This window comes from Quercus robur, chromosome 5 (assembly GCF_932294415.1).
Source record: "Quercus robur chromosome 5, dhQueRobu3.1, whole genome shotgun sequence".
NCBI classification, from domain to species: Eukaryota; Viridiplantae; Streptophyta; class Magnoliopsida; order Fagales; family Fagaceae; genus Quercus; species Quercus robur.
Window position 1 is genome coordinate 59,715,900 of NC_065538.1, and position 23,334 is coordinate 59,739,233.

Sequence of the window (23,334 nt, forward strand, 5' to 3'; positions counted from 1 at the left end):
TATTAAAAATGGGTTTGGATCAGGTCCAAATATTCCTCCGCACTCACAAAATATTTTTACAACAATTTTTACGTTTTTACCTTTTTTTTACTTTTTTGTTCATTGGGTGGATATTGAAAGTTATTTTTTTCAACTCTTAATCTCATCCATTGATAGCTATTACATCGACTAACGTATTACACCTTATCCAAATCTGATAAAAATTACTAAGATATCTTGTCACTATAAAATCAATTGACAAAGAAACCCAAAAAGAGAGATTGTTTCTTTTTGCAATGTCGAAAATTGGACTTAAACAACGCCCTTTTTTTAAAGGAATTAGTCAACACTTAACATACTTGTACAAATGGGATTAAATTGACTAAAGGACTAAATTGAGAAAGGTATAGTGACAAAATTGAAGTAGTACCATAGTAATTGGTTAATTTTTGCCACATCATCAACTTTTAATAAACTTACACTAACATTATTTTATTATCTATATAAGTTTTGATGAAGTAATGAAATCTAAATTACTTATACATTGGTTAAGATATATAGAATTCTATGTTAAAGTTAACTTAGGAATGCTATCGCTTGTTTAGTTCTTTATGAAAAATTTTTTTTTTTTTGAAGTGACTTTTTTTCTTATGTTTATTTACAACTTCGTAAACAAGCTTCGAATACATGTAGGTTATGTTTAGCTCAATGAAAAAAAAATTCAGGTGAAAATATTTTTTTAAAAGAAAAATATTTTCAGTTGTTTGGTTGTGTTCTGGAAAATACACCAAAAAATAGTTTCCAATGTTTGGTTTGTACGTAAAATGGCTACTGAAAAATATTTATAATCTGACATATCCGCCAAACGCTCTCTCTCTCTCTCTCTCTCTCTCTCTCTCTCTCTCTCTCTCTCTCTCTCTCTCTCTCTCTCTCTCTCTCTCTCTCTCTCTCAAACTGAAATTGATTTCAATTTGACCGTATTTTCCAATCCACCCAAACATCCTTGTCAAGTATAAAATATTTTCCGTATATGTTTTTTCACCCAAAACAAACATAGTAGTAATGTCATTCAACTTGCACAAATAATTATAGTATTTCTTGTAGACGCAATTGTAATAAATGTAGCGGTGGTAGCAATAATGATGGTTGTCAACGCCAAAACCAAAATAAGAGTGCATGATAAACACTAAGAATAACAACCTCTAATTTACTCGTTTATAAAATTAATTAGATAAATTGCATTTTCTTCCATAAAACATTTATTTTTTTATCAATTGTGAAATAATCTATAAAATTAAACTAAAGAGTAAACCACTAAGAACAGACACCATGTGTTGAAATTATTTCTAAAAAAAAATAACTAATATATTATATTTATATATAATAAACTTCCAAAATACAGTCAAAGCACTGAAAGATAGTATGCACAAGGAATAAATTTCATATAACCACAAAATTGAGTCTTCTAAATAATATCAAATTATCCCAAGTGAAACATATTGACAAGGACATTTTTGGTGCATAGCCACGTGTCTTCCACTAAATGAGTGACTTTGCTAGACCCAGATTTGTTTTGGGGAGTTCAATCTAGAACTCGACATTGGGCAACATAGACCAATGGCTTCCATGCATTTTTAAGCTTACAAAATAAATAAATCCCAAAGTCTAAGAATTATAATAATGGTTGAAATAAATAAATGATATTTTTAATTAAATAGCTTTGATTAACTAATGATTTGAAGACCATAATTATAATTATTTATATTAGGTGATGTCCAATATTAGAGAATAATCAATTAAATGTCATATGTCTAATAATGGGATAAGTCCAAAATAGTCCATATCCTGCTGTGGTTCATGGTTCATGTTCAACATAATAAGGTATGTCTAGCAATGGTCAATGTCTAAATAATGTATGTCAATTAGTTTATGTCCAGCCGTGATTCATGTCCGAATAATATATGTCCAGCAATGGTTTATGTCCGAATAAATATGTCGAGCTTCAAACAGACAAGTTATGGGCTTTTTCACGTTGCTAAATTTTTGCTAATCCACAAATCTTGATAGATTGAGAGGTATCGAGATAGCTATCAAGGAAACAAAATTAAATCTTGATAGGTTGAGTAGGTATCGAGTTATCTATTGAGAGGTATCGAGCCAACTATTGAGGTACATGCTGAAAATGCACTTTTCTTGAGATTTTCTTAAGTAGACCTTGTGTTTTCAACTTGATTTTCAATTAAAATTTTTAGACACATTCAAACTCAATAAAAAATAAAAATAAAACACATAATGTGGCATTGTTTGGTAATACCAACACACATGAAACTTGGAGCATTAGCATCCAAGGATGCACCAAAAAAAAAAAAAAAAAAACTTATTTTACATCCTTAAACACCACTTTATCTATTTTACCATTTCATTTTAGAACTCACCCAACATCTCAGCTTCTATTTTTACATACAACTCATTAAAATAATATAAACTACCCCCATCAAATAATAATATAATATAAACAACTCACTTCTCTCTCTTCAACTCTCTCTGTCCATCAAACCCATGGTTAGCAATTACCACCACCACCACAAGTAACCCACCACAGCCAGCAACCACCTACCACTAAAACTTAGCCCAACCACCAAAAGCCATCCATCACCACTACCACCACCACTAAAACACCGCAAAATCCTAAATTTTTAGGAATACCCACATGAAAAAATATATATATATGCGATCTGAATCACATTAACACAATCCACAATCAAACATCTTACAATGAAAATCACACACACATGCACACAAAAAACAAAAACATGTCAACAGCTTAAATCTGTACCCAAAGACAGTGAAAAATAATAATAAAAGACAAGAAAAAGAAAGAGTGACTTACCCTTTAGTGGAAAAAAAATTGGAGAATGAGATGAACACAAGGATCGGGGTGAAGCTTCAATCTAGGAGCTAATGGATATTATTAGCTTTTTCTTACACTTTTGTTTTCTTTTCTATTATGGATTTTTGTTGTTTTTTAATTTTTCTTTGTCTTGGCTAGGTTTGGTTGAAAAAGAGAGAACAAATCTGGGTTTGAGAGAGAGAGAGAGAGAGTAAAGGGAAAAATGGGTAGAAGGGTTAAAGTGCTGGGTTGAGTGGTAGCAGCGGCGACGGTAGCAATAGCAGTGGCAACATCGATTCAAACCCACGATACCATAGAAGCGTCAATCTAAACCCAAAACCCATGCGAACAAAACCTAGAACAACCAATCTTCAAGCTGCCACTGCCATCGTCACCTTCAATCTTCAAGCCTCTACCGTTGCCAATGCCATCGAGAGAGACATAGCTAAGATAGGAGAGGTGAGAGCAATGAGGGATGAAAGAAACATTCGGTAGGAGGTAGAGAGAAGAAAGAGAAAGAGAGGGAGAGTGAATTTTTTTTATTAAAGTGGAGAGAGAAAGCTATGGTAGATAAGAGAATATATTATTTAGTTTTAACAACTGGGCTACAGTAAGTTGTGTATATATAATTTTACTATAGCCGGTTGCACAATTTTTTAAGAATAGCAAATCGGATGTGGCATGTTTTTAAGGAGTTGGGTTGTAAAATGGCAACTATAAGGTGTTTACACCCCCCTCTAATGCTACTGCTCTTACCATCTCTCCCTTTGTTAATCCATGACAAAACCTCAAATAAAAATGTAAACCAAATACAATAATAAATTGATTACAAATAATGAATCAATACTTAAATAAACTAGCCTAATCTAAAACAGTCAGTCCCAAGAAATCATAGCACGAATTAAGATTGGTTGTTTTGGTTGGCTTTATACCTGTCTTTCCTAAAAGCGCTTAACAAATACATTATGAGCACCATGTAGAAAATAATGACAGATAATAAACAAGTAAAACTCAAGAATATGTATACCAAAAAAAGGGTACAAAACCACAAAGTACATAATGCTCAATAAAACTCATCTCTACCTTACAAAAACATGTATTGCTTTGCCTAACATGTAGACTCTCCAAAAAATACATTTTCTCCCCCTTTTTGTTGTGATTGACATACGGGCACAAAAAGCTATAAAGTTTCACCAAGGAAACATAAAGATGATCAAAGGAGCACAAAGAATCCATAGGCAAACATGAATAGAAAGAAATAAATATGCAATGGATACTAAGGGGACAACATATGCAACAACAACAAGAAATGAATGGCACACACGTGGAATGCAAACAAAAAAAAAAAAAATCCCCCTATTAAAAAAAAAAAAAAAAACAATGGTTGTAAAACAACTTTCTCCCGTATAAAAAAAATGATAGAAAAACTATTGGAAAAAAATATATTAAAAAAAAAAAAAACACGCACACACACAAAAGAAAAAATGAGATTGCACATTGAATACCAATATTCTCTCTTTCATTTTATGCAAAGCTTGACACCATGTAATCCATATACAAATGCATGTAAACACTTTCAGACATGGTCACTTAAAACTATACAATATAATTCTCAATGAAATTAAAATTCAAGCATGTAAGGAATTTTCATGTATTCAAGTGAATTGTAAACTCTCATCAACCTCAAAAATAGAGAAAAACTATTGAAAATAAATATTATCGAAATTCCAAGGATTTCAAATGATATGAATAGTGTGAAAACCTCTAATAGAAAAATGGGATAAACTTGTGATAAGCCAAGAATGTATTGAGCCCTTTAGTAAATTAATCAATTAATTAGTCAAGTAAAATTAATTAGATTCAATTTCATGCAATAAGTGTGCTAGCACAAACAAATCACCAACTAAGTTAAATACAACAAAAAATAAATTTGACACAGGTGATTTATTTACGAATGGAGAAAACCACCGAGACAAAACCCTACTAGGTGAATTTAAGGTCACCAATCCCGAGAATCCACTATTATCAAAATCCCGAGAATCCACTATTATCAAAACAAGCAGTTACAAGTAAAAGAAATCCCAGTACATAATACCAACCCACAGTTGAACCCTTACCCCAATATCTAATTGGACTTATAATGTAGTGACAATCTCTTCTTTCAATACACGGCTCCCAGTACGTGACTAACTAATCAATGCACAGATCCAAGTACATGACTAACACATCAACTTGAGGAAGATGTTGTGATAAGCCAAAAATGTATTGACCACTTGTGATAAATTAATTGATTAATTAGTCAAGTTTATTAATTAATCAAATTAACATGCAAAATGCATGGTAGTATAAACAAATCATCAATTAACTAAAGTGCAGTGGAAATTAAATTGACACGGTAATTTATTTACGAATAGGGAAAACCTACACGGCAAAAACCCCATCGGGTGATTTTAAGGTCACTACTCCCGAGAATCCACTATTATCAAAACAAGCAGTTACAAGAAAAGAAAACCCAGTACCTTATACCAACCTACAGTTGAACATTTACCCTAATACCCAATTGGACTAGTTCTGTAGTGACAATATCTCATTTTCAATGCACGGCTCCTAGTGCATGACTAACCAATAGATGCGCAAATCCCAGTATGCGACCTGATTACCAACTTGAGAAGGATGTTGATTGCAAAGTTCTTCAATTTATCATACAATGAAGATCAAGAAGCTCCTTAGTCACAAAACCCTAAGGTGTACAAACACAGCAGCTTCTTTAAGAGAAAGATGAACTAGGGCAAATTCTGTCCCCAGTCACAATTTGCATGAACAAGACTTTGCTTCACACTTATGCAACTTGTGTAACCTTTGACGGTCCTTCAAATAATCCTTATATATGTTTAGGGTTGTGGGAAAAGAAAGCCTAAACGCATACTCACGGATTGGATGAAAAACAGCTCTGAAAAACTGAGTTTCATAAACCTCGATAGATAGCCACGGGCTGAAATAGCTTTTAAACCACAATAGATGCTAGCTGTCGAGTTTTAAAATCCAGCATTTTCTCACTTGATTTTTGGACAGACTTGCATGGCTTTAACACTTGAATTTGAAACCTTGTTCCATGAAGTATTAAACACATCCTAGATCTATCCAATTACAAGTAAAGTGCGTTTTGTCAAAAGATTAGCCAATTACATAAAATAGTGACATATATTCCTAACATTGAATCACATATGTCCTAACATATTGGTTGCAAAGTTCTTCAATTCCTCCAAACGATGAAGATTAAGAACTCCTTGGTTACAAAACCCTTGGCACAAAGACGTAGCAGCTTCTACAATGAATATGATGAACTAGAGCAAATTCTGTCTCTGGTCACAATTTGCATGCACAATGACTTTGCATCAAATTGCATAACCTTGCATCACCTTTGATGACCCTTAAAATAATTCTTATATATGTCTAGAGTTGTGAAAAAAGAAATCTTACACAAATAACTTGGATATGCATGAAAAACAAATCTAGAAATCTTAATTTCGTAATTCTCGATAGATATTGTTTCTTTTGAACTGCTGTCGAGATTCCTTAATAAACCTCGATAAATATTATCTGTCGAGATTTAATAAATATCACTTCCTCACTTTTTTCTTGGATAGATTTGCATGGTTTCAATACTAAACTTGAACTCTTGTTCTTTGAAATACTAAACCATCCTAGATCTATCTAATTACAAGTAAAGTGCGTTTTGTCAAAAGATTAGCCAATTTACAATAACATATGTTCTAACAAGTTTCTAACAATCTCTCCCTTTGGCAATCCGTGACAAAACCGCAACAAACAAATGAGAGAAGTCATAAATCACTAAACTTATAATCACTTGTTGAGTACAATAAAATCTAATCCTAACACTAACTCTTTAAAAGTTTTGCAAGAAGAGAGCTCATGGCATGATAGATTTTGACAACTGCATCAACTCATGCAAACTTTCTGTCTATTTTGTACAAAAAACTATTTTTTCTATTTTATACACCAATTTTTACAAAACACCAATTTTTACAAAACACCAATTTTTACAAAACACCCACATCAGTCTATCTATTTTACACATCTATTCAATAAAATAGTCATTTGTTTGCAATTTTTTATTATTTCCTCACTCACTACCCCTCTCTCTCACATACCCAACACTATCAAAAAATACTAAAATATTAATATGCACGGTTACTGTAACACTTGTGCATTTATGCATAATTTTACACCCACTGATGTGGGAGTTTTTTTGCTCAAAATGTGTAAAATGGACTACTTTTTATATTTTGCAAGATTATGTACGATCTGATGTGGTTGCTCTTAGTGTGAAACAAAAATAAAGAATTGCATACAATAAAAAACATGTGTATAAAGAAAGAAAAGAAACAACACATGGAGAGATAGGTGAAATGATAACAACATCATCATATATATAAAAGATAAATAAGTACAATGTTTGTTATCAATAAATGGTCATAAGACCGATGTACAATAGGATAATGTAACTACAAAGAAAGAAAAGAAAAATACATAAATCCTCACTACATCCCTAAAAAAACAAAAGACACTCTCTCTATCAAAAATGTCCTATGCTAATACTCCCCCTAAAAACATGACTACTCTCAACCCAAAACTACTCCCCTTTTTGTCATGAATGACAAAGGGTAAGTCACTGAGAAGTCAGCATCTCCTCATCACTAGAAGAGCTAGCATCTTCATCCTCATCATCATCACCATCACTAGAACCATCATTAGCATCCTTGTCCTTAGAAGCCTCTGAAGAAAGAGAGAGAGAAGCAATGAAGCCGCCAAGGCGAGCTCGTTGTTGTGCAATACAACCAACATAGGTGGTCATCTAACACAACTCATCACTCAGAGTGTCAAGGCGATCATGGCGCAACTTTAGCGCATGGATGCTCGGTCCGTGGCTACTTCGGTCGAAGTCGGGCCTCGTTGTCAAACAGACGTCATGCTAATGGCACCTATGATGGTAAAGAGATTATAATCAAGGATAGAAATAGAGATAGAAAAATGATGAATGATGTGCTTGATAGCCAAAGGGAAAATGAGTTTATCATGTGTCACTGTATCTCTATAGACATCAATGAGAGAAAGAATGAAGTGAGAAGGAAAGTCTATAAAGAGGTCCTCTAAGAGGGATAGCAAAAAAACAAGCACGAGGCTCTGTAATGGAGTTATAGTGAGACAAAGGATGGAGAACAAAAGTCATCACCATGTTTAGGAACCTCGGACTTTTTGCAAAGCCCGAGCATGAGGTGTTTTGGCGCTCACTCCATAAAGAAGGTGTCTCACAAAAAAGAGACAGAAAGTCGTCTTTGGACACAGTCCTCAAATGTGGACAAGCGGGGTAATCAGGATGCGATACCTGTGGAACGTGTAGTATCTTGAAAATAATATCTGAAGTGACTACGATACATGTACCTCGAATCTGCATAACAAACTGAGGTATAGAGGTATCGAAACTATGCATGTTGGAGTAGAGCTCCTGAATAATCACGGTGGGACATCTCACGGGTATCTCACATAAAGATTCTCATCCCTGACTGTGAATGACAGTGGGTAGAGCAATATTGGAAAAGTCCGATAGAACCACGTGGCTTTTCGAATGAATACCACGGTTGGAGATGTTCTATGAAAAGTCCTTACGGGCCTTCTCATCATGGAACCAGATGTGAAAAGGAGTAGGATCAGAAAAAGATGTCTCGAAATGAAGAGGGTTCTGAGACAGAATGGATTTGCGCTTAGGTGCCATGCGCAGTCTACACGAGAGAGAGAGAGAGAGAGAGGGGGGGGGGGAGAAATAGAAAACACAATCACAACCCAGCAAATAGATAAAAATAAAATAAAAAAGGTACGTATGCATGAAAAATACATGAACATGTGAGTGCTAAAAGAAATTGCATCATGGGTTCAACCCAATCCAAACCTAGCAGCACACAATTTTCAAACATATAAACACACATCTAAATGCATGAAACATTGTGAAAATGCAAAGGGAATGCAATGCATGAGCATATACCAACAAGTAAGCAACACCCAACCCAAAAATTTCGCAAGAAACTCAAAAGTTTTCAAAAACCCAAAAAATTTCAAGAAAACCCAAAACCTAGGTCTAAATGTGTGAAATGCATGAAGAAAGAAGGATTAAGAGATCATACCAAAGGAGAAATGCACAATCTAGGCCGAAATCCAAGTGGGGAAGATGAAAAGAGTGAGAAAAGAGTGTTTGGAAGGTGAAAAGACAGTTTCTATCGAGAGAGAATGAGAGAAATGAAAACTGATTTCGCACTGAAGCTATTTAAAGAAATCGCAGCTTGATGGATTGAGGATCTGTCGAGATCTGTCTAGCACTAAATCTTAACAGATAAAATCTGTCGAGGTGTTGTCGAAAATCTGTCGATGGCAAAAATATCTCGATGGACCAAACAACTATCGAGCAACTATCAGCTAGACAGAAACTTTCTAAATGGATCAAGAATTTGTCGAGAAGCTATTGAGCCAAATTCTAGATAGCTCGATGGATCGAAGATGTGATAAGATCTTTCAAGAAAAGAAGTCCAATGGTCTCGATAGATAGCTATCTGTCAAGGATTTGTCGAAAAGCTGTCGAGCTAGATAAAAAGCAGTTTTTCAAAGAGAGGAAAAATACAAAGAAATTAATGCAATCAAGCAAACTACTCAACCAAAGATCTAAACAACATTTTAAGCTTTCAAAAACATTTCTTAACAAGAAAAATACAAAGCATTCATAATCCAAAACGCACACATATACTAAACAAGTCTAACCAATTTTATATTTCAAAAACAAGTCAAGATAGTTTAGTGAGCACACGTTTGCACATTTATCCCTTATGATGGCCAAATCACATTATACCTGCACGTGTATCAAAAGTAGCAAAGAATTTGCATGTGTGTGAAAACATCGCAAAAGTGCATAAGTGTCTCAAGTTATGACGATTTCAGATATGAGAAAATCAATTTTAACTCACACATAATCATAACTGCTTGATGGGGACTATCACCTTTGAGGTACATCCTATAACTCTCACGTCTCCTAGAAACACGCTTACAATCATATTTAAAGGCATTGATTCTTTTTGCTTTTAGTTTTCTTTGCATATTTTGCTTTTTGAGCATATCATGCATGGACATATAAGAGAGAGAAAAGAAATACCCAATTATGTTAAGCCAAAAACATCACAATTTTGCTATGCCAAAGCACATAGATGTTGTACATGATTGGCGAGCTTTTACGATGAGATGGTTATTTATGTCTTTCTCTTATGATTTTTTAATCGTTCCCATAAAAAAGAGTGATATGAGTATTAAGTATAAGAGATTACTTAATTGTACTCATCACAAACACAAGCCACAAAACTCACTCATTTAGTTATGCATTGAGATGCTCATCTAAGTTACAAAAGATACAAAATTTAGAAAATTTTGTTTCAATGGCCATTTAAGGTACACAAGTACCAAAGTATACAAAACGCACACTGTTTTTATATTTTTCTGATTTTTCAAAAAAAAATTTTAATTTTTGAAAAACAAAATAAAGCAAAACTGAAAACAAACTAACTAAAACATGTTAAACAAAACATAGTATAAAACTAAATTGACTCAAAAACAAAAAAGCAAAACACACAAGTAATGCATAAACAAAAAGAGGGCGAGAGAAAAAAGTGACTAAATCACTTTGAGTCTTTTTCCTTCCACACCTTGAAAGAATCTTTCCTTTGAGCAAACCTTTGATCCGGTGGTGAGAGAGAAGAATTAAAACTGTTCAAGTTCGAAAGGAACATGAAGGCCTTAAGAAGAACTCCAAGAGGAGTAAAAGAGGATAGAAACTGATTTTGGTTTCCAGACGAGATCATACCATTGCTTTGTTGAATGGCTAACCACTTGTAGTAATTTGGACAAGTATGCCCTAAAACTCAACGGTGATGACAGAAATGCTGCTTCTTTTGTTTAGACTTTTGGTTATTACCCTTCTTAGTCCTAAGGTTTCTAGTCTCTTTCTTATCAAGCTTACGGGGTGCACCTAAAATTGATTTGTCTTTGTTTACGTTCTCACTAGCTATATCAATTTATGAAAGACCGCGCCCCGGCCCGTTTTATAGGATATTGGGCCAAACCCACTTGAATGGGTGGAGTCATGTTATTGCCTCTCAAAATGAAGGTTCAATTAGTTATATTTCCCCCTTTAGATTAAGAGTTTTACAATAGAGACGCCACTTATTTAATTATTGGAATAAATAAGAAAATCAAAAATTAAAAAATTCCTCATTTTATTAATCTGTAATTCAATTTACATTGATCATAGGAAAATTACATGACTTTGGACCTAGATACAATCTAAGATAAAGTACATGACTTTGTTTCCTAGTTACAATATAAAAATCGAAAATTACATAGATAAGCATTTGATTTACTAACCCTTGATCTAAACTTGGAGGCTATATTACAAGGTGAGAAGGTGTTAGACTATGGTGGCCAACATTCATATCACATCATCCAATATGTTATCAATCAATTTGCCTGTTGAATTTAATAAGTGTGCATGTGATAAACCCTAATTTAATTTATTAAAGATTAAAAAAATAAATTCTAGTGAATGTGTGTGGATGGTGATAACCTAAATTCAAGGATTTGAAATAATTATTAAACAAACATATTTTTCATAATTTTGATGTGGATTTAAGATTAAATCTAGTGATATGCATGAACATGTGATGAACAATCAAGAACATATGATGAACACATAAGAACAATTAAGAACATTTAAGCATATTCAAGGGAATTATCATACTTTAATCTTAAATTCTCATCATGGCAACATAAACAAACAGTTAGGGAAGGAGATTATACCTTCATGCAAGATCCATATGATGGAGGAGGTGACTCTTGATGAAGGTCCTAAAGGGGTAGGAAAAGAAGATTTAGGAGAGGGAGAGTAAGTCTCACTCAGTAGAACTCTAGAAAAGAGAAGAGATGAGGTTTTTTGTGTGTTTTAGAATAAAGGAGATGGGGGAACTATATAGTAGTGATGGAGAAAATATGAATGGAAGGTCATTTAATGAGGGTTGACAAAGAATCATGAACCTAGACTTCATTTTAGTTTTAGGAGAAATCTGGTGCATTAAATGGAAAGATTGGTGGGAGTGAGGAGCAAGCCAAAATTCGGTTTTCCTGTAGCTGCTGTAATAGCCTGTAGAGCCAACTTCGAATACTCATATCTGACACAATTCTGATTGGAAGTGTTTCGTTCTTGTGCTCAAATTGAAGCCTTGGATGTCTAGTTTTTGGGAAAATTAACCTCATTCACAGATTCAAAATATTCTGAGAAATATCGATGAAATGGTGAGCAAAGGTCATTTGTTAGAAAATGATTTCAACATAATTAACATTAATAGGTACCAAATTAGCTCCCAATTAACATTAAATGGCTCCAATAACTCCCATTTCATACTCAATTGGTTCCAAATTTACCCTAATTAAAAGATAATTGCACAAATTACTCATTGAATAATTAATATTTAACTATCTAGTTAATTAGGTGTGTGCAATCCTATCATAAAATGTAATCCTAACCAATCAAATTATGACACATCATTGTTCTCAAATTGATTATACTTATAACCAATTGAAATCAATTGTTCATAATCACATATAATCGGACTCAATTTGTAATTGTGCATCTCGACCATTAGAACTTGATTTGATGATAACTTTCAATCTAATAGTCTGATTAGGGTTTATGACCAGTCGATTTGATCGTTACAACATCAAGATCATTTTAGTGAAATGAGATTAAAGATCTAGTGATCAGAATCAAGATGTATATTTCCAAGGTAAAATTACCCTTTTACCCTCCATGTGAGGTTAAATACGAGTTGCAAAATGGGGTGTCAACAGAATGCCCCTCATTGGTAGAGCTTGAAAAACAAATGTCAATGTATGAAAGAGACACCTAACTTTGCAATCAATATTTAACCGTGGTGAATGCATGTAGATAAAAATGTAGATGGTCATGTTGTGGATCAAAATGTGGACCGAATCTCGAGGGAGATTACCTACGTACCTCTTGGTGGAGGGATCAGGTCCAAACATAGTTCATGCATGCAAATTTTTTTTTTTTTTTTTTTTTTGAATGAGTATAAGATATGCTTACCTGGAAGACGACGAATCCTGGCTCATGTTTTCAGAAGACCAAGGATTTTTGGGCTTTAGCTCATGCTTTCAGAGGACCAAAGGTTCTGGATTTTGACTCATGTTTTCAGAGGACCAAAGGTTCTGGATCCTAGCTCATGTTTTCAGAGACCTAGGATTTTTGGATATTGGCTCATGTTTTCAGAGGACCAAAGGTTTTGGATCCTGGCTCATGTTTTCAAAAACCTAGGATTTTTAGATCTTGGCTCATGTTTTCAGAGGACTATGGGTTTTTTGGGATTTGGCTCATGTTTTCAAAGGACCAAAGGTTCCGGATCCTGGCTCATGTTTTCTGAGACCTAGGATTTTTGAATCTTGGCTCATGTTTTCAGAGGACCAAGGGTTTTTTGGGGTTTGGCTCATGTTTTCAAATGACCAAAGGTTCCGGATCCTGGCTCATGTTTTCAGAGACCTAGGATTTTTAGATCTTGGCTCATGTTTTCAGAGGACCAAGGGTTTTTTGGGCTTTGGCTCATGTTTTCAGAGGACCAAAGGTTCTGGATCCTAACTCATGTTTTCAGAGGCCTAGGATTTTTGGATCTTGGCTCATGTTTTCAAAGGACCAAGGGTTTTTTGGGCTTTGGCTCATGTTTTCAGAGAACCAAAGATTCTGGATCCTGGCTAATGTTTTCAGAGGCCTAGAATTTTTGGATCTTGGCTCATGTTTTTAGAGGACCAAAGGTTTTTTGGGCTTTGGCTCATGTTTTCAAAGGATCAAAGGTTCTGGATCCTAGCTCATGTTTTCAAAGGACCTAGGATTTATGGATCTTGGCTCATGCCGATGTGTGTGGCCTTTTACACTAGTACCTGCAAAATAAGCATTTTCAATTAGAAACGGAGTTATTCATTGAAAAGAAGTTGGCATACATGGCGAATGCCCCTAGTTTTGGACATATTCCATGCTTCGATGATGCTGAGGGTGAATAGTTGACTTGATGTTGCATCACTGGAAAATGTGGATGAAGATCATAGATTTCTGTTCCTAAAGAAGAATTTAATGAAGATTTTTTTTTTTTTTTTGAATTTGGAAAACTTAAATTTTCTTGAAGGAATTGAAATTTTTGATTAATGAATTTTTTTTTTTTGAAAATTTTGGAAATTTTGAATTTTTTCAAGGAATTCAAAACTTTGATTGATGATTTTTTTTTTTTGAAAGAATTAGAAAGAATTGAATTTTTTTTCTTTTTTAAAAAAAATTTTGTCTTTTGTCTCCTTTTTTTTTTTTTTTTTTTTGAAAATTTTGGAAAATCTTGAATTTTTTCAAGGAATTGAAAATTTTGATTGATGATTTTTTTTTTTTTTTTGAAAGCAACCTAAGAAGTATGAACCCAATGCCCCTAGTCCCAAGGCCCTTTTTGAAAATTTCCTCCTTTTTTTTTTTTTTTTTTGAAATATGAAGATGTGTTCATTATCAAAAAGTGAAGAAGATGAAGATAAAGATGGAGTAAAGGTGATGAAGATTTATTCATGATGAGTTTTTTTTTTTTTTTGGTTGAAAAACCTATCCTTTGAATGAGAATAACTTTGGCTGGAAGTTGATGCGGATTGCTAAGTCCTTGCTTAATTCCTGTAGAAAGATAATTTCAATTTAACAATGGATTTATTCATTGAAATGAATTGGAAGTACTTAGCTAATGCCCCTAGTTTGGGGCATATTCCATGCTTAGATTGAAGTTGAATTCATTTGATGTTGTGACCATTGGGGAACATGAAAGAAGATCGTGGTCCGCCATTCTTGGTTCCTACAAAAAGGATTTCTTTCTCTAGCTTGTTAGAAACCAATTATCATGAAAACTTGCACACAATATAAATAGGCTAACACACCAAGTTTAAACATGCTTAATGCAAACAAATGGGCTTAACCTAACATGCACCTAAACAATTTTGTCACATTGCTTTGGCTTTGTTCTCCAAGGTTGTTTGGGTGATTGGGACCGAGCCTCTGCAAGGTTGCCTATGTACCTCTTTCATAGAGGATTAGGTCAAGACGTAGTTCAAGAAAATTGGATTTTGAAAAAGAATGATTTTTTTTTTTTTTTTTTTTGGAAATGAGATTTCACTCTTTTTTTTTTTTTTTGAAAAAAACAATTTTTTTTTTATTTTTTGGGGAACAAAAGGTGATCCTTTGAACAACCATTTTGGCAAATCAAAGTGTTTAAGAATCAAACAAATCTCTTTGATTTGAAGGATCAAGATCACTAAACTCATGTAATCAAATTTGCTTCATCCTTTGAACATCATTAGATTAGGTCTCCAAAGGCAATCAAGAAATGAAATGTGATATTGTTGATGAATAACATTGTTGGATGCAAACAAGGAGAGTGCTCTAGATTTGGAATTTCTTTTGAGTCATTTTGAGGATTTGAGAGTTTGAGAAATTTTGTCCTCGAACATATCATCTTGTGGGGTTTGACAATTTTAAGCATTTTTCTTTTTTATTCAAGAGAAAAATATTATCAGAATTTAAGATGCGCCTACAATTAGCAAGACTTCAAGGAGGTCTTTACTCATGGGCTGTAATGTAGGCCGGGTTTGAGTTATGAAATGAAATATATAAAAGGCTCAAAATTCCCTATGATGTTCCCCCAAGTATACATTACCCAAAAATCAAGTATTGGAGGAGTTTTCCCATTTCTTCTTTGTTATCTTCTCACTAGTCTTCATTGATCACTTGTATCAACATTTGTTTTTATGCTCATTCCCCTTGAATCATACCTCTAGACTTTCATCTTGTAAAATCCTTTTCTTTTTAGGTTACATCTTCAAGTTTTCAATTTGCTAGGATTTTCCTTTTTTCCTTTGACCCTAACTTTTGCCTAGATTGCCCTTTTGGGTTTTCAGCTTAGCGAGCCTTTTCTTTTTCTTTTTTTTTTTGGGCCCTAGCTTTTGCCTAAACTACCCTTTTGGGTTTTTAGCCTAGCGGGCTTTTTTTTTTTCTTTTTTTTTGGTCTTTCATCTCTTGATTGAATGAACTTTTTGGGACCTTTTGCCCTCCTTATATTTCTCAGCTTAATGATTTTGGTCATTTTGATGCACTCTCTAGACTTCTTTCTTGTCTCAATGCACTTGCACCTTCCTATGCTTGATGAATCTTTTCCTTTTTTGATGAACTTTCTTTTAGATGAACCTTCTACTATTCTTGGCATGATGAATTTTAGGTTCTTCAAACTTGATGCACATTTTGTTTTCTCACATTGATGGAATTTCATTTCTCTTTCCTGGATTGAGTGAAAACTCCTTTTTCTTTGATGATCTCTTATCTTTAGCTTAATGAATTCTCTACTTGTCTTTCATGTCTTCTAGGAGAGTTTTATCAATTAGCTTCAAAGCTAAAAGGTCGACTCCTCCTTAACATGAGATTTAAGCATGCATACTTTGAATTTTCCCACCCTAGGTTTAGATTTTAGTGGGTTCATGCAAAAAAAGGCTAAATGTTTGAAGGCTCAAATAGGCTAGCAATGGATGATGAACATTTTAGGTAATAGGAAATAATTTGATTTAACCAAAGATTGCCTCCTATCCCTAGTAATGCTTGCTTGTAGGCACAATGACTTAAACTCTTTTAATAAATTCATCTTAAAAGAAAAAGTATGAATGCTCTATTGGAGACACAAAAGTTGTTAGAAATTTGGAATGAATGCATGAGATTTTTGAATTTTCTGATGAATAAATTTTCTTTGATTGCCTTGTAAGATCATTTCTTCTTTTATTCAAAGTAATTTAGCAAAAGTGTTTACATGGATCAAATGAAATTAAACTTTTCTTAGTACAAGTTGATTGTTCAAGCCTTTAAACATCACAATTTAGAAAAAGTTTTGTCCAAAGGATCCTCATGTATCATTTTGAAAAGAAGACTTTAAAGAATCTTGAAATCTTTGAAAAAAAAATAGGCCTTTTTGAAAAAGTCACTAGGAAGACCAATGCCCCTAGTTCAAAGATTTTTTTTTTTTTTTTTTAAATGACTCAGAGGCCCAATGCCCCTAGTCCAAACACTTTCTCATTTGAATTTTTCTCTTTTTTTGGGAAAGATTTGGAAATCTTGAATTTTTTTTTTTGAATTTTTTTTTGTTTTTTGTTTTTTTTTTAATATATATACACAAACAAAGCTCATTAAATGCTACATGAAATTTTTGAATTAAAAAAAAAAAACATAGAAACATGAAATAAACAAACAAACTTTAAGCTTAACCACAATGTTGCAAACCAAATGTGGAATGAGGCAAAGTTAGGCCACTTGCTTCTTCTTGGTCCATTTAGGATGCTTGAGGCTTGATGGGCTTGAACCTTGATTATGATGAAATGGCTTGGGCTTGCACTTGGAAGACATGCATCTTGTGAGCTTTTGGCCTTTGATGTTGATCATGCGTATACACCCTTGATGGGCTCAAGTGGTGGGTTTAGAATGATTCAAGAAACAATTTTCGGTTTCCATACAAAGCAGAGTTCAATCACAGGCCTTTGGGCTTGAGTTCATTCATAGCATACAATGTTCAAACAATTATGATGGGCTCAAGCGTTGGACTTGGGCTCATCATGGTTCAAATAACAGCCAAACACATGCATAATGTAATGCAATTTACATGGACCGACCTAAATGTAGGTTCTATGGGTCATTACAACATGTGTAGAAGGTAGGTTAAAGGTCCCCACAAGTTAGGACGTCTACCTCCCAACATATGACGCCAGGAGCGCCGCATTGGTCCGAACGGTACGTCTGTCCTTATGAACCACCATGGCATAACCATGATGATCCTTGTTGCGATGGGTGGTAGGTTCACCGTTGGGTATGTGAGTCTCAGGAAGACCACAATCCACGGCTAATACTACTGGGCTTTCGGGCTAGCACACAAATAAAATAAATTTCATTCAAGTAAATGATGCATGACATGCAAAATAATGACATATTAGACATATTATATACAAAAAAAATAATAGACAAACAATGACATCATTGGCCACCATAATCTAATTAAAACTTAGCCTTCAATATCCCCAGCGGAGTCGCCATTGAGAGACCGCACCCCCGGCCTGTTTTATAGGATGTTGGGCCAAACCCACGTGAATGGATGGAGTCGTGTTATTGCCTCTCAAAATGAAGGTTCGACTAGTTATATTTTCCCCTTTAGATTAAGGGTGTTACAATAGAGTCGCCACTTATTTAATTATTAGAATAAATAAGAAAACCAAAGATTGAAAAATTCCTCATTTTATTAATCTGTAATTCAATTTACATTGATCATAGGAAAATTACATGGCTTTGAACCCAGATACAATCTAAGATAAAGTACATGACTTTGTTTCCTAGTTACAATATAAAAATCGAAAATTACATGGATAAGCATTTGATCTACTAACCCTTGATCTAAGCTCGGAGACTATGTTACAAGGTAGGAAGGTGTCAAGCACCCATCTTGCCTGGTGAAACCGGTCTTCTAGACTATGGTGGCCAACATTTATATCACATCATCCAATATGTTATCAATCAATTTGCATGTTGAATTTAATGTGTGTGCATGTGGTAAACCCTAATTCAATTTATTAAGGATTGAAAAAATAAATTATAGTGAATGTGTGTGGATGGTGATAACCTAAATTCAAGAATTTGAAAGAATTATTAAACAAACATGTTTTTCATATTTTTGATGTGGATTTAAGATTAAATCTAGTGATATGCATGAACATGTGATGAACAACGAAGAACACATAAAAACATTTAAACATATTCAAGGGAATTATCATATTTTAATCTTAAATTCTCATCATGGCAACATAAACAAACAGTTAAGAAAGGGGATTATATCTTCATGCAAGATCCATATAGTGGAGGAGGGGACTCTTGATGGAGGTCCTAAGAGTGGAGGAAAAGAAGATCTAGGAGAGGGAGAGTGAGTCTCACTCAATACCTTGAGTCTTAGGAAGACCAAGATATGACAAGACTACTCAACTTCAGTAGAACTCCAGAGAAAAGAAGAGATGGGGTTTTTCGTGTGTTTTAGAATGAATGAGATAGGGGGTTTATATAGTAGTGGTAGAAGAAATATGAATGAAAGGTCATTTAATGAGGGTTGATAAAGAATCATGAACCTAGACCTCATTTTAGCCTTAAGGGAAATCTGGTGCATTAAATGAAAAGATTGGTGGGAGTAAGGAGCAAGTCAAAATTCGGTTTTTCCGCAGCTACTATAACAGCCTGTAGAGCCAACTTCAAATACTCATATCTGACACAATTCTGATTGAAATTGTCTCGTTCTTATGCTCCAATTAAAGCCCTGGATGTCTAGTTTCTAGAAAAATTAACCTCATTCACAGATTCAAAATATTTTAAGAGATATCGATGAAATGGTGAGCAGAGGTCATTTGTTAGAAAATGATTTCAACACAATTAACATTAATAGGTCTCAAATTAGCTCCCAATTAACATTAAATGGCTCCAATCACTCCCATTTCAGACTCAATTGGTTCCAAATTTACCCTAATTAAAAGATAATTGCACAAATTACTCATTGAATAATTAATGTTTAACTATCTAATTAATTATGTGTATGCAATCCTACCATAAAATGTAGTCCTAACCAATCAAATTATGACACATCATTATTCTCAAATTGATTATACTTATAACCAATTGAAATCAATTGTTCATAATCACATATAGTCAGACTCAATTTGTAATTGTGCATCTCGACCATTAAAACTTGATTTGATGATAACTTTCAATCTGATGGTCTGATTGGGGCTTATGACCAGTCAATTTGATCGTTACAACATCAAGATCATTTTAATGAAATGAGATTAAGGATCTAGTGACCAAAATCAAGATGCATATTTCCAAGGTGAAATTACCCTTTTACTCTCCATATGAGGTTAAATACGGGTTGCAAAATGAGGTGTCAACAGAGTTTTACATTCATTGTTCTCGAAATTAACATTATTAGCAGATGAGACAAACACAATAGTACTAGAAGAAGCAATATTAAGAGAAGAGAAATTATACCCCAGGTCGGTTCTATCAGAAGTAAATTTATGAAAACTAAGCATTTCATCAAGCTTTGCACTGGAAGTCCTCTCCAGTTGAGCTCTGATTTGAAACAACTATACTTCAAGCTTTTTGGTCCTTTCTGCCAAAAAATTATTTTCAAATCGCAGTACTCCAATGGCTGATTAGCTTCATCAAACTTTGTGGAGAGCTCCTCTCGATCTAGCTTAACATCACTTAGCTTCTTGGTGGCCAGCCTATATAGTTTCTCATACTTTTCAGAAACCTTGTACAATTTTTCATAGGTTATATGGATGTCATCTTGTTCATCCATTTTCTCAGACTTAGAGTCCACCGAGTCTTCTTCATCATTTACTGTTTCTGAACCCCTATTAGTAGGATCAAGTGTTGTCATGCCCCAAGCTCCAAAGGGTCCAAAGCAAAAGAAAAACATCTCAAAGTACCTGTAGATTTTTTTTTCTTTCTTTCCTTTTTGACAATCCAATCCACAAAAATTATATCAAGTTCTAATATCAAGAATTATCATAAGAAGTCCATTGAATATACTCTCAGAGTAAGTCAGAGCTCTAAGCATTAATTACAATGACCACTGGCCACAAAATAATAAATGTCTGAATAAATAATTACATATCAACAGCTTGTCCCATTAGTGGAAATAAAGTTACAACCATTATAATATACAAAAGAATAAGTCAAGTCTATTCTAAGATGTACAACATCTAATATTTCCTTTACAAAAGTTCAACCTCCATCAGTAGTTAGTCTAACTACTATTAACAACCAAAAAGCTATATCAAAAGATTGTTATCTACTCTAAAAAATTTATAAAATAATGGGATGAGACAAAACCCAGTAAGTAGCACATTTAATGGGGATGGGGGAAATACAAGTTTCATCTTCAAAATAATAATATGACAAGAATTATTAAATAATGAAATACAAAGTTTCTCAATGTAAATACCTTGAAACTATATACTATAATCTGTGAGCATCAACAATATAATTTCCAAGGCCATAATATATAATATAAGATAAATTATCATAAATATACCACACTATTACATAAACCGGTCAGGGGATCCACTCATTCACAACTGACATGATATTGTCATCTCTGACATGCAGACTCTTAGCCCCATGGACAGCAGCCTCACCCATACCCTCAAGGTTTTTCTCTTCCCCTATGGGCAGCAAAGAGAGAACGTCAAATAGGACTTCTCTTGGATGTGGTCTCTTCGCCCTCACCCACACACAATTAAGAAACCTCTTCCCCCCGTGGACTGCAGGGAAGAACGTGTCATCTAAAGTAAAAAGACACTAACTTGGATTTGATTCCATTGTCACAAAGACTACTGAAACCAAATCAGGTGATCACCGGGAAATCACACATGGCATAGGGCTAAAACCATATAAACTCACAAGTTACATTACTTTGAAACACATAGTTCATATCCAAGTAGTTTCAGAAAACCTTAAATAATCTAACTTCTACAAAGTTTGTAAGGTTTTCAACTTTATTCTTGTAAAGAGATTTTCTATTAATTTCCCAAATAATACAAGACAAAATAAGCATCTTTAAATTTTTCAATACACCATAAAATCAATGATTTTCTTATCAAAGATTAAATGAAAGATGCTCATTTTTCCATATCAACAATTCTTGCATTTCCCCAAATGCAATACCAAATATGATGCATTTCCATATATAATCATATATATATTAAGGTTACGACACAATAGTTTTTAGGAAAATATAATTTTCATAGGTAGTTTTCAAAAGCGTGTCTAACCCAAAAACATTTATATAACATGGTTATTTTTCAAAATCCTATTGAAAAGCTACTTACCTCGCAACCGCAAAATCCTAATTCTCCAAGCTCCAAGGAGATTAGCTAGAACTTAAACAATATCAAGTAAACCTATCACAATGAATATAGAGCTTGAAATTGCATCTAGCCACAATTTAGGAATTGCCAAATAATCGCTTAATTAGGCAAGCCTAGCATCTAACCTCATCAATAATAATATATTCCACTTCCATAGTTTCTCAACAAATTGATTCACAAGGCATATACTCCAATTATCAAGTTAACCCGTTTAATATTATCTCCAACATTATGACTAGTTTCCATGAAATTTACACTCCATCATTAAGAGACCCATGAAAGCAAAATCAATATATACTCCAAGATAAGAAATTTGGAACTTCAACTAACTCCAAATAAACCCAATGGCGATAGAAAAATTAAATTCACCAACCATCACATGTTATAACTTAAAACCCCTAAATTTTTCCACCATACATAAACCTTAAGTAGTCATCAATAGCACAAAATATATACCCACTCATTAAATAATTCCATCAATACAAAATCCATACATAAAAACACATAAATATCACTTCCTATGCTCATAAATCATATGAGTATCATTATTAAAACTTAGATAAAAATAACCTCAAGCAAAAGTGCAAAACCCACCAAAAAGATGAAAAATTTTTACCTAAAAAAAAAAGGATGTGAAGGTGTTTATAGGTTCCCAAAAATTTTCTGATGATATTGCCGGAAAATGATGGTGGAAATGGCAGTGGTGGTGGTGTGGAAGTGCCGGTGGAGAGGATGAGAGTAGAGAGGAGAGAGTATGATAGAAAACAAAAAAATGAAAAGAAGGAAAGGCTGAGAGTGAGCCGACCAAAGGGAAGATAAGATAGAGTGATTGTGGGATGGGTAGTGGGGTTAGGTGGGGCTTGGCACGTGTGAAACCAAAAATATCTAATCCTTTTCTCTTTTTTTATTTTTTATTTTAAAAGACAGGATGTTACAAGTGTAGTAGTGAAGGCATTCAAGATTCCCTCGTCATCATTGTCATCTAAATCATCCTTAGGCTCGGTGTCACTCAAGGTAGCAGTAATGGCCTTGCTTTTCCCAATAGTCTTGAGATAAGTTTGACATTCTTATTTCATATGTCAAAAACCTTAACATCTGAAACACTTTGGTCCGGAGGGAATAGTGTACTAACCGACATCCTTAGCATCCTTCTTTCCTCTATCTTGGCTCTTGAACTAAGACGAACTGGATTACTTACGGTCCTTGTTGAATCCTTTTGCATTGGCATTCTTCATAAACTTCTTGAATTGCCTATAATGTAGGATTTTATCTTAGAATCTCCATCATCAGAGGACTCGTCTGTATCATTGCTTTTGGCCTTCAGTGCCATG